Consider the following 12,033-nt stretch of genomic DNA (forward strand, 5'->3'; position numbering starts at 1 on the left):
GGCCAATTTTCACATTAAAGGAATAACATGAAAATTTAAAGTAACCTAAGAAAAAGAACAAAACACAGAACTGTCATACATATTTAAGTGAAACAAACAACAAACAAGTATATCTATGTATTCGAACACACTAACAGAAAATAGAGAATATTTAGAGGTTATGTCACGACCGGGGAGCACCCCCTAGAAGTAACATGGCTTACTTGACCCAACGACAATTGTTGGTGAAAATAGAGAATATTTAGGGGAGCACCCCCTAGAAGTAACATGGCATACTTGACCTCGCGACGAGCCATTGGTGGACCAACGATCGTCGTTGGGTCTATCAATGGACATTGCCCAGGCAGTGTCTTAGGCAGCTTTGAGTCCTTCTTTTGAGGCCTCTTGTGGGGCCCTTTAGAAGTAGCACCCGAACGTTTCCAACGTTATTATAACCGTTAACATGTTATATACCTTACACATGAATTTCATCCAAAAAACACCTATAAGACATCCAAACAGTCCAAGCCCCATAATGACATACGATGAACGTCTTAGGGGCTATCTTTCGAATGCCTTGGACGTTTTTGGGCGTTTAACCTCCAAACTTCACAAAACTTCATATAATAACATTAAACATCATTTTAAGCAATTTTAAGACTTATTACGCTCATTTCATACAGATTTAAGCATGCATAGACACATGAGGCACATAAGCGACTAGTCGTTGAACGTCTTGGTCGTCCCTTGACGTTCGACTTCTAAATCACTTCAAACTTTGCACACTGCCTCTATATCATATAATAAGACATTTTAGGACCTTATAAAATCATTAAACACCCATAAACACATCGAATCACATATTAGGTATCTAGGTGACTTAGTCGTCGAACGTCTTAGTCGTCCCTTAACATTGGACTTACAATACCTCTAATATTTAGCTACTGCCTATATACTATATTTTAAGAATATTTAGGACATTACAACTTTTAAGAAAAACATGTTGGGCTCTAGACACCTTATTTTCAGAGTCTTACAATATCTCCCACTTGGGGACATTCGTCTTCGAATGACACTTAGGGCTCTTTAATTACAACAAGGACTTCAATGCATATAAGAGCAGTTCATAACATCTAAAACATTATCAAATCATTTTAGCACTCAATGCACACAAGCAAGCAAAACTATTACTCACTCACTCTTTAATGCATCAAACACAAAGTTCCTTTTCATTTTCATAGGAGAACATCCTTCTCCTAATCATAAAATGATCATTACATCTAAATTTATTACAAGAAAATCTTGAAAAGCTACTCATAGGCAGATCATAACCCATACTCAAAGTTACTTAAGCACTCATACTTCAATGCACATAAACTTGAGTTAGTTAAATCACAAAGATTTTCATTAGTTAGACCTAGTGGCATAAAGGTCATACTCAATCATGCCATAGATAGTGGTGTCCATGGAGGAATGTCCTTCTCCTCAATACGCTTACATGTATCATGAGTTTCACACCTTAGCAAGTACAAGGTCAATTTCCTCTTACAATGAGAAATTCTCAAATTTCAAACCAAGACATGCTTATATTTTTCTTCCTAGTGAAGTCTAAGTGGCAAGTCACACCAAGTACATCACAACAAAATAGGAAGCCATTCCACAAATTTCTTTTCTTAACATAATACTCACCCTTATAGTAAGCCTCATTTTGGAAAAATAACAAAAATTATAGGCTTACACATGGACACTTAGCTAAACATGCTTTCACTTTTCAAGAATGAGCCTATAATTATGCATTCCAAATCATAAAAGTCACATAGTTTTAAAGAGACTCAACATAATTCATTTTAAAGAGACTCAACTTTTTTATTATAAGGATAAACATTCCACCTCACAAGTGACTTAAACATGTTTACATGTCTTATTTCATGAAGTCGACTTCACAATTAGCACATTAAAATGCAAGTAAACATGAGAAAACATGGACTTGATCAAAATTTCCTTTCATGCTCTTTGGAATATTCACCATGTTTCCAAGATGATGTCAATCAATTCATACCAATCATATAAAGGTCATGCGATTCACACTTTATGCAAGACTATATTCATGGACAAGCTTACAAAGAATTCATATTTTCCAATTTAAGTAAGAATAGAAGGACAATGTAGACAATTTCTACAACCTCACTACTCAAGCACCATCCCCCACTTAGGGTAAACCCAATTAAGAGCAACTTAACCCAACCTATAGAGGATCTTAACTACACAACCTTCATTTTCATCACTTAAAGTGATTACTACTTTTAGAGGAAATTTTCATTAATTCAATTTAAACAACACTAAGGCATTCTAAACCTTATCATTTTAGGCAAATCATCCTCAACCATCAAAAGAGAATTCACTTTAACCCCCATAACTTCTAGCATGCTTTAACTATATCATGACATACATTATTCGACATATCTTGATATTTCACATAGATTTAATATATTTCCATAATTGGCATCACATCATCAAATAAGAGATATTTCATACATAGTAAGGTAAGACAACCAATCATAATTCCCATAGAGTTAACATGTGCAATGATCAAGTAAAGCCCCATAACCCTACTAAATCAAGTAACCCAACAGGGACTACAATAAGCACCATACTCCACTCATCTATAACCTTCATGCATGCATAATTCCATATCTTTAGCACACTAGGCTATTTACATGTTTATAAGCATAGAAATCATCATATAAGGACATTTCACATTTATCAGCATACACATACATAATATTAACCTCCTAAGGTCTCCATCAAGGCAAACTAGTGCAAGACATAGGTAGAGTCCCATACCCCTACCTAAGTCTAGTTAACCCTTCAAGTCGCCTTAGTTAGTTTATAAATCATCAAATAAGGACAAGTGTCACCTTCACATATACTCATTCAAACCATAAAACAAAGATAAGCATTTTAAACACTTCTTTTCTGCCTCAAGCACAGAGCAATCTCATCCAAGCAATCACATCTAAAAGACCACCGGACAAGAAAACATAAGAGAGAGAGATCTTATAGAGTTAAGTTCTATGGCACGACATGAGAATGACAAAAGAAGGGAAACTCTATCGTCCTATAGCCTCTCGTACCATTTGATGTGTCGCGACTCACCACCAATGATATAAGACACTACTAGACGTGTCAATATGAGACTTCTTGGTCCCTAAACCACTTTTACAAAATCTCGTGCTCTGGTACCACGTTTATCACGATCGGGGAGCACCACCTAGAAGTAACATGGCGTACTTGACCTCTCGGAGGTCTTATACAAGCCCATAGTTATCATTCATCGCATCGACATAGTAAATTTAGCGAAAAATTTAAAACTTTTCATAGCACCTCATATGCTAGAAACTTTACTTCATATACATATAAAATATAAGTCATAATACATATATAGACTCTAAGTCTCTTTGCCATCTTAGACTCAATAATTTTGGAGTCCATTAGGGAATTTACCCTTAAGACATAATACAAAACTATACAATATTTAAAGACTTTACAATAAATACACATTAGGACATCCTTGGACTTAAGGATTCCTTTCCTTGAGATTAGGAATCAACTATCAAGCTCTTCACCATTCAAGACATCCTTTAAGCATCCATAACCTACACTTTGTGTAAAAAGTAGAGAAGCATGGGATTAGCACAAGAATGTACTAAGTATGGCAACAATGCAAAAACATGCATTTAAAAGGGACATTTTCTTTGAAATCATACTTCATGCCATTTTGAGTAAATCATCATAAAACCTTAATCAATAGCATATATATCATTTTCATACTTCATAGAAACACAATCAAAGGCCAAACATCATATAAAAGCACATACCATCATAGAAATATAATATCACAAAGAGATAGTTAAGTCAAGACCTTCGTCACATAGTCAACAAGATCAACATCATGCATAAAGACTCATATCATGCACATCTTCATAACAAGTAGACAAATACTACAATGTCATGCATAAGGAACACATACATAGTGACATGCATTAGAAAACCTTCCTAGAACTTCCTAAGGAGCTACTTGTGCAATGTCTAGATGGGTTCATTACTTCCACCTATCCTAAGTAACCTCCCTTAAGTCATTTATTTAGGGTCCTAGTCATTAAATTCCATTGTCCATTTTACTTTAAGGAAACTATAGCCTTAACCGACATAGACCATGTGATGCTAAACATGGAATTTGTTGTCATAGAACCCCACACTGAAAGGAGGTGGTCTACGGGCCAAAGTAGAACCAAATGTGACATAGCTTTCTAGGTGGATCCACTAGCTAGTATCCTATGGTGGCAACATAGTTATGGAACTTGGAGGTACATGTGAAAACCCTCTTTATGCCAAGATTAGGCATTGTAGTTATTCACTTATGGAAACCCTATTTATGCCCGTTGAGGCATTGTGGTTATCAACCTCATGAGATTTATTGTGACCTACCTTCCTACCATGGGAAGGGACACACACTCATATTCAAGTTCACTCAGTGCTAAGCTAAGTTCCCTTCATTGTAAACCTTTATTATATTTTTACTTTATAAATAATAGGTTTAGGAGAGTCATCCCCTCATATGCTTAACTCTTAGGCCATAGATGGAAGTTCATCAACCTAGATCATGTAAAGAATCCATTCACATGAACATAGCATATGTAAAGCATCATCTAGTTTAGGGTACACATAAATACACCATTCAAGGACCCTCTCTTGACTAGATCTTCATACATATGTGTGTGTTTATACATATATGTGAGCAAACCTTTCACATAACACATTAAGTCACACAAGTTCATATGTCAATGCATGAGTCTATATGCAGCACTATATGGACAATCCTTTCATATATACCCACTAAGACACTATGCACATTCATACTTCATCCTTTCATACACATCATATTCATAACATGTTCATATATTCATCTTTCATATACATAGAAACCAAACATAGGAACTATCCTATCAAGATACACATGTGCAATGTATATACAAGGTCCCATACCCTTGCCCATACTAGTACACCTATCAAGTCATCCTAGCAAGGAATACATACCATAATTCACATACATATACTTTACATGCATAGTAGTAGGCATTAGTGAATATGAGAACAACCTTTGATTTAGACACGATGACCTATACTACTTGTAACATGCATGTAAGTGAGAGTGTGAGTACATTGGTCAACATTATCATATAATGGCTCTCAAATACTCCGTGAGTCAGCCACCCTATTAGACCACATTATACTTCCAAGAACATACCACACAACACATAATAGCATAGGAGGCAAGACAATATAAACATTATAACCAAGGCTCCTAACATTAGCTATTTACACTTTCATATAAGGGGTACATGGGTAGGGTATACTAACCATTTTAACACATCAATGGCAGAACCTATACAATACCCTAACATGAATATACACATGCTTACACAATAGTCATACAACCTAAATCACAACTAGAATAGGAAAGTAGGCATAAGCTTCACATAGTATCATCATAAGCACATGCTCATATATTCATCAATTTGCCTTCATGGCCATGGTCAACACACATATAATGACAATAAAGTAAACACCTCCACCATAAGTGGAACATACCATACAATTCCATACAAGGTTTCGTCAACATTACTAATAAAGAAATAGAGAAGTAGAAGAGTAGAGGGAATAAGCATTCTTACCAATTTCTCACCCTTTGATCATCATTGATCAACACTTTTTATTAATCAATAATTCACATATATGGCAGTAGCTAAATGTAATTTAAACACATAAGAAACCATGTACAAGTCACTACAAGATTATACTATAACATAATACAACATATCAACACACTAGGAAAGTAGAATAACATAGATCATTAGCTAACTTCGCTTGCATTGATTTTAAATCATATTCAGTATATAATATCAATCTAAGGCAGTATCTAAACCTGCATTTGACCATATTAAAATCATGATTACATACCCTCAAGATTAAGGTTACAATATAGGCATTTAGGCTTGTCGATTTGCTAGAGTATAGGAGAATTTACCAATGCTATGAACACTCTAAGGCTTTGATCATCATTAATATTTTATTAACAATTTAATTACTAGGAAGTAGCTAATTCTGTAAGAAATCAAGATGAAACCATGCTTGATATAACGACAACTCAAGATCCATCACACACTTAACTTTTTGACTTCATACCCTAAAGGAATCTAGATCAGTTCATGCAAACCTTTCTTAAATTTTTCATTAATGATTTATAGCTACAAAATTCATCCATTATATCACCCTAATACAGTAGCTACAACAGTTCATACATAATCAAAACTCTACACAACCGATCGCACAGTCGACTTCAAGGCAACATGTAGAAACATAGGCTATTCATGTTCACATCTTCATACATTGATCCTCATGGATCCTTCAACATCAATTAAACATAAATTAATGTAAATGACAGCATATACAATCACTTCAATGTAATAGTCATGATTCAATCAATAACAAATCAAGATCACAAAGCCCATGCAAGGCTAAATCATTTTGGTGAAGAAGTATGGGTTCATCATGCAATTGGATTGAAAACCACTTCCAAATCAGTAGAAAATCATCAATACATTCATATTATGCCTTTGAAATCAGTTTAAGAAAAAGTCATGGCAGATTGGAGAAGAAAGTATTTGATTATATTTTTCTCTTTTGAAATCTTTGAGAATGTCTCTCTAGATAAAAAGATAACTAGAGATGAAGATCACCATACCTTTTTGTAGTTGAAAAACTCTTAAACTTGAAGATTCATCCATAGAAAACCTAGCTTGAATATGTTCTTGAGCTTTACTAACAATGGAGGTTTGAAGGGAAATATTTTTGGAGGGAAAGGCTTCATTCTTGTGAGAGGATTCTAGAATGGGGTGATCACATTTTTGATGACTTATATACACCCAAAAATAGATGAATACACCTATAATAATCATTTTAGGACGTGGGGTGAATTTCCCATTCACCTCTTTAATGAAACAGACGCAGGCTGCCAGTTGCAGGCCACTTGCGACAATGGCAATGACGAGGCGTCGAGGCCATGACGGGCCGTGCCTGGCCTCCATCGCCTGACACTTAGCCAAAATTGGATTAAGACCTTACCAAGGCATGTATACCTCGACGATACCTTCTCAATGGGCCGTTGGTGGACCAAGATCCGTCGTTGGGTCCGTCAATGGACACTGCCTAGGCAGTGTCTTAGGCAGCTTTGGATCCTTCTTTTGGGGCCTCTTGTGGGGCAATTTAGAATTCGTACTCGGAAGTTTCCAACGTTATTATAACCCTAAACAAGTTATAGACCTTCCACATGAATTTCATCCAAAAAAACACCTACAATACGTCCAAACAGTCCAAGCCCCATCATGACATACAATGAACGTCTTAGGGGCTATCTTTCGAACGCCTTGGACGTTCTTGGGAGTTTGACTTCCAAACTTCACTAAAACTTCATATAAAAAAATTAAACATCATTTTATACAATTTTAAGACTTACTAGGCTCATTTAATACAAATTTAAGCATGTATATACACATGAGACACATAAGCGACTAATCGTCGAACGTCAAGGGACGACCAAGACGTTCGACTTCCAAATCACTTCAAACTTTGAAAACTGCCTTTATATCATATAATAAGACATTTTAGGACCTTAGAACATCATCAAACACCTATAAACACATAGACCCACTTATTAGGCATCTAGATGACTTAGTCGTTGAACGTCTTAGTCGTCCCTTAACATTCGACTTCCAATGCCTCTAATATTTTAGATACTGCCTATATACTATATTTTAAGCATATTTAGGATATTATAAATTTAATAAAAACATTTTAGTCTCTAGAAACCTTATCTCATTTTTGGGGTCTTACAAGTTAACAAAATAAAGCCAAGAGGAGAGACTTTTACCTTTTTCTGGGCAGCGAACGGAATGGAAGATCTAGACACGAGGATTATTACACCACCAAAATAATACTACAAGACATTATAGATAACTTCGAGCTTAAAAACAAAACCGAAACTTGAGTATTCCTCTATCTTAGTTATCTATTTCGGGGTCTATTTTTATCTCAACAACCTTTGTAATTTCTTTATGATGTTGAGTCTAATTTTCTGAATATGAACTCCATTTTTTTCTAACCTTACACAATGAAGATAAACAACAATTTTTATAGAGGAGATTTTTGTTGGAAAGTGGGGGGGGGGGAACGAGTGGAATTTTGAATTCCAAATTCAAAATCCTTGAAGAGATTCTCTTGAAGCTGGAATGATACCAACTTTGTACAATTCTTCAACAGAATTCAAAGGAGGAGCGTCCGGTTATGGAGGAAGGACGAAGAAGCAGTCAGATTGCTTCACCTATTGATTTGAGTATGATTTTTATACTATTGAGAAACAAGAGACGCAAAGTCGGGTTTGGGTTGCAGGAGTAACGATTATGCGCTTTGATTCTTTGACTGCTTGAGGTTCTGGGTTTCTTCGGGTCGAGGAAGAAGGAGAGTAAAAGGGGTGGGTCAGGTATCGTTTGATATTGCTACTGTACGATTCTTCTAGGATTGTTGTGGCTGGAAATTAGTAGAAGATTTGCGTTGTTTTAGGAGGAATGGGTTGGACTTTCTAGAATGAAGAAAGAATTGGGCTGAAAGGAATGTTGTGGGCTGCTGAAATTAGAAATAAGGCCCAAAACTTAGTCTTAAAATGAGTCGAAGTCATGGAAGGAAAAGGTTAAAATTGCTATTAAGAGTGACCATAAGAATTTCAATTGTAGCCATTTAGAGTTAACAATTTAGCCAAATTGATTTAGCTGGTGATTCGTCTAAAGAATAAATAAGATGGATTGATAGAAATTAATTAATGAGCTTCTTAATCTTAACGCAATGAAATAGTTAACTCAGATATAAACTAAATAATTTAAAATATAAACTATTATATAACTAAACTAATTAACCAAATATTTTTTATAAAAGTGATCTTTTTGAGAAGATTTTCAAATATTCATAATATATATAAATTACAAAATGTGACAAAACTATTTAAAATAACTTGCAAAACGATATATATATATATATATATATATATATATATATATATATATAACATATATATTATCTAAAAATTACAAAATGTGACAAAACTATTTAAAATAACTTGCAAAACGATATATTTTTTTGTTTGGAAATTTTATAGAACTAATTATATTAAATCGTTTGAAATCGAAGAGGCTCGAACTATTTTCTACCGGGGAGGGTCAAAATTGGGTGTCAACAAACCTTATGTTTCGAGTAGTCTTGAGATGAGAAGTATCATTGAGTCCTTGAGTTAAGTAGTTCATGCCCATAATTTCGCATGAACCCTCCAAGTCAAGCATTCTTGAGATGAGTAGTATTTTTGACTCCTTGAGTTCTAGAGTTGTTGAGTTCCAAGTATTGAGTTCTATGCATGGTTATTGAAAAACTTGAATTGAGTCATTCACGTCCATCATTTGGCATGAACCCTATTTTAAGAAGTTTTTTTTTTCAAATTTTTTAAAGACTTGAGCATTTGAGTTTCCAAAAGAGTAGAGTTAAGTTCATTTTTTTTCTCAAAATGAATATATGGGAACTAAGTATTCCCAAGAGTAAATGTTTTCACATTTAAAAGAGGAGGAAACTGAGATTTTCAAGAGAGTTTTGAACAGTTGGAGTACTATCGCTTTTAAGAGAAACTTTTTTGAGTAATAATCTCAAAACATAGAAAAAGTTGTGTTTTTAAACATATGAGCTAGTTATATATTGGGAGTAGTATTGAGCACCAATTTGGGGGAGAGGTGAGACAACTCACAATCTCCATAAACCATGTAGCCAACGTGGGTAGAAATAGTCACACTTTTTAGACGATTCCTTATTATTTTTAACATAAACTAGTGGATCCACTTAGTAGTCGGTTCTATATCTTGACAAAATATAGGAAAGTTCTGGCAACGTGTGCTAGACGTTGTATCATCACATAACTCATAGTGATGGTTATCGGTTAGAGAATCTCCCACAGACTTATATTGTATTTTTATATACAAATTGAGTTATTATTGTATTCTTCAATACATTGAGTTGTTATCTAGTGTTTTAAAAACTTTTCATATATTGCATCTTTTGTTATTGCTTTATCCTTGAGTATCGAGAGTTGAACTATGTTTCACAGAATTGAGTATCTTATTATTGAGTTGAGCTCTAGTTCTCTAAGTTGAGTTGAACTATGTGTCATTGCGTTAAGTATCTTATTATTGAGTTGATCCCTATTTCTCTGAGTTAATTTGAACTATGTTTCACTGCGTTGAGTATCTTATTATCGAATTGACCCCTATTTCTCTAAGCTGAGTTGAACTATGTTTCATTGCACTGAGTATCTTATTATTGAGTTGAACCTATTTTCTCTGAGTTGAGTTGAGAAAAGGTAAGTATATTTATTTTTCATCAGTTCAAGCTTATGTTTATGTTTTAGAATTTCCCTTTCGTGCTCGTACATTCCATGTATTGAGCCCTTTGACTCGCATCATTTCATCATGCAGATACATGTATTCAGGATCATCCACAAGCGTTTCGTTGGGGGGTCATGTGATATTTTTGTCAGCTTTGGTGAGCCTATTTATATTTCGGAAAAATTCACCTTTATTTTACAATTAGTAGTTCTGAGATGTCATGGGTCTTGTCCCGATATCAATATGAAAAAGTAGAGGCTTCATATATAGACATAGTTGAGGAGTTTCTGTATTTACTTTTATTTTGAGTTTTGTACAGAATTTTAAAAAGGTTGAGTATTTCAGTGTATTGAAATTAATTCAGTTTTAAGCTTTTGTATGCTTGAGTTAGTCTTCCGCTTATAGCCGACGAAAGTAAAATGGTTCTCGAATACCGATCACATCTAGGGTATAGGCTCGAATCGTGATAGTGTATAACCGTTCCGAACAATTGGGATGATCTATTTAATTTATATAAAAATTTTGAAAAATTTCCCGTATAGAACCAAATAATCTTAGATGTATTTTTTTATTTTAAAAGTATGTTAAATTTAATATATAAATGTATTTCATAACTTTTTTTCTAAAATATAACTATAAACTAGGTCATAGGTTCTTGTGACGGAACATAACCCTTTGCTTTTTTAGTTAGTCTTTAATTAATTAGATTTAATTCTATATATATTATATTAGATACTCCATCAAAAAATATGACAAACTTATACAAACAACCTTATTAAAAGTTTATGATCAAATGATATGGCTACATGATTTTACATTCTTGACTTCTTAGTGAAAAACTGAAGTGCTTCTTCACGAGCACACTTGCGAAAAAAATATTTTAGTGTCATTTGAGGTGATACGTTAAAAGTAAAAAAAAACTGAAAAAATAAATGAAATCGTACCAAAATCAAAGAGAAACGAATATGATTGGATAATTTTTTTTAAAAAATCTAATTCTAGTTATACATTATAAAATACATAAAAAATTAGAAAAATATATTTTTTTAAAAATAACCGGCCGACCCCGTACCATAGACACACTTAATTCTAATTCGTATACAAGATGCGGATGGGATGAGAAATAATGAACCGAGCACTTAGCAAAAAAATAATATGTATTACTAATCATTGTATTTACTAGTTTCGTTATTATTATTAATTTTTGGGAAAAGGGTCAAATATGACCCTAAACTATTCGAAAAGGTATAGATATACCCTCCGTTTAAATTTTGGTTCACTCATGCCCTCGCCGTCCAACTTTTGGTCCAAATATGCCCTTATGGGCGTTAGTTGCCATGTTGGACATATTCAACTCATTTTTCATTTCTTTAAATGCCACATGGAATTGCCATGTCATTTTGACCTTACCACATGACATTTATATAAAAATGGAAAGATATTTGGATTCATAAACACCTAATTCGTCTCATAAACCACCCCCTTTTAAATAAATTATCCGATCGATTTTCAATAATTT

Source organism: Solanum lycopersicum, chromosome 3, assembly GCF_036512215.1.
Source record: "Solanum lycopersicum chromosome 3, SLM_r2.1".
NCBI lineage: Eukaryota > Viridiplantae > Streptophyta > Magnoliopsida > Solanales > Solanaceae > Solanum > Solanum lycopersicum.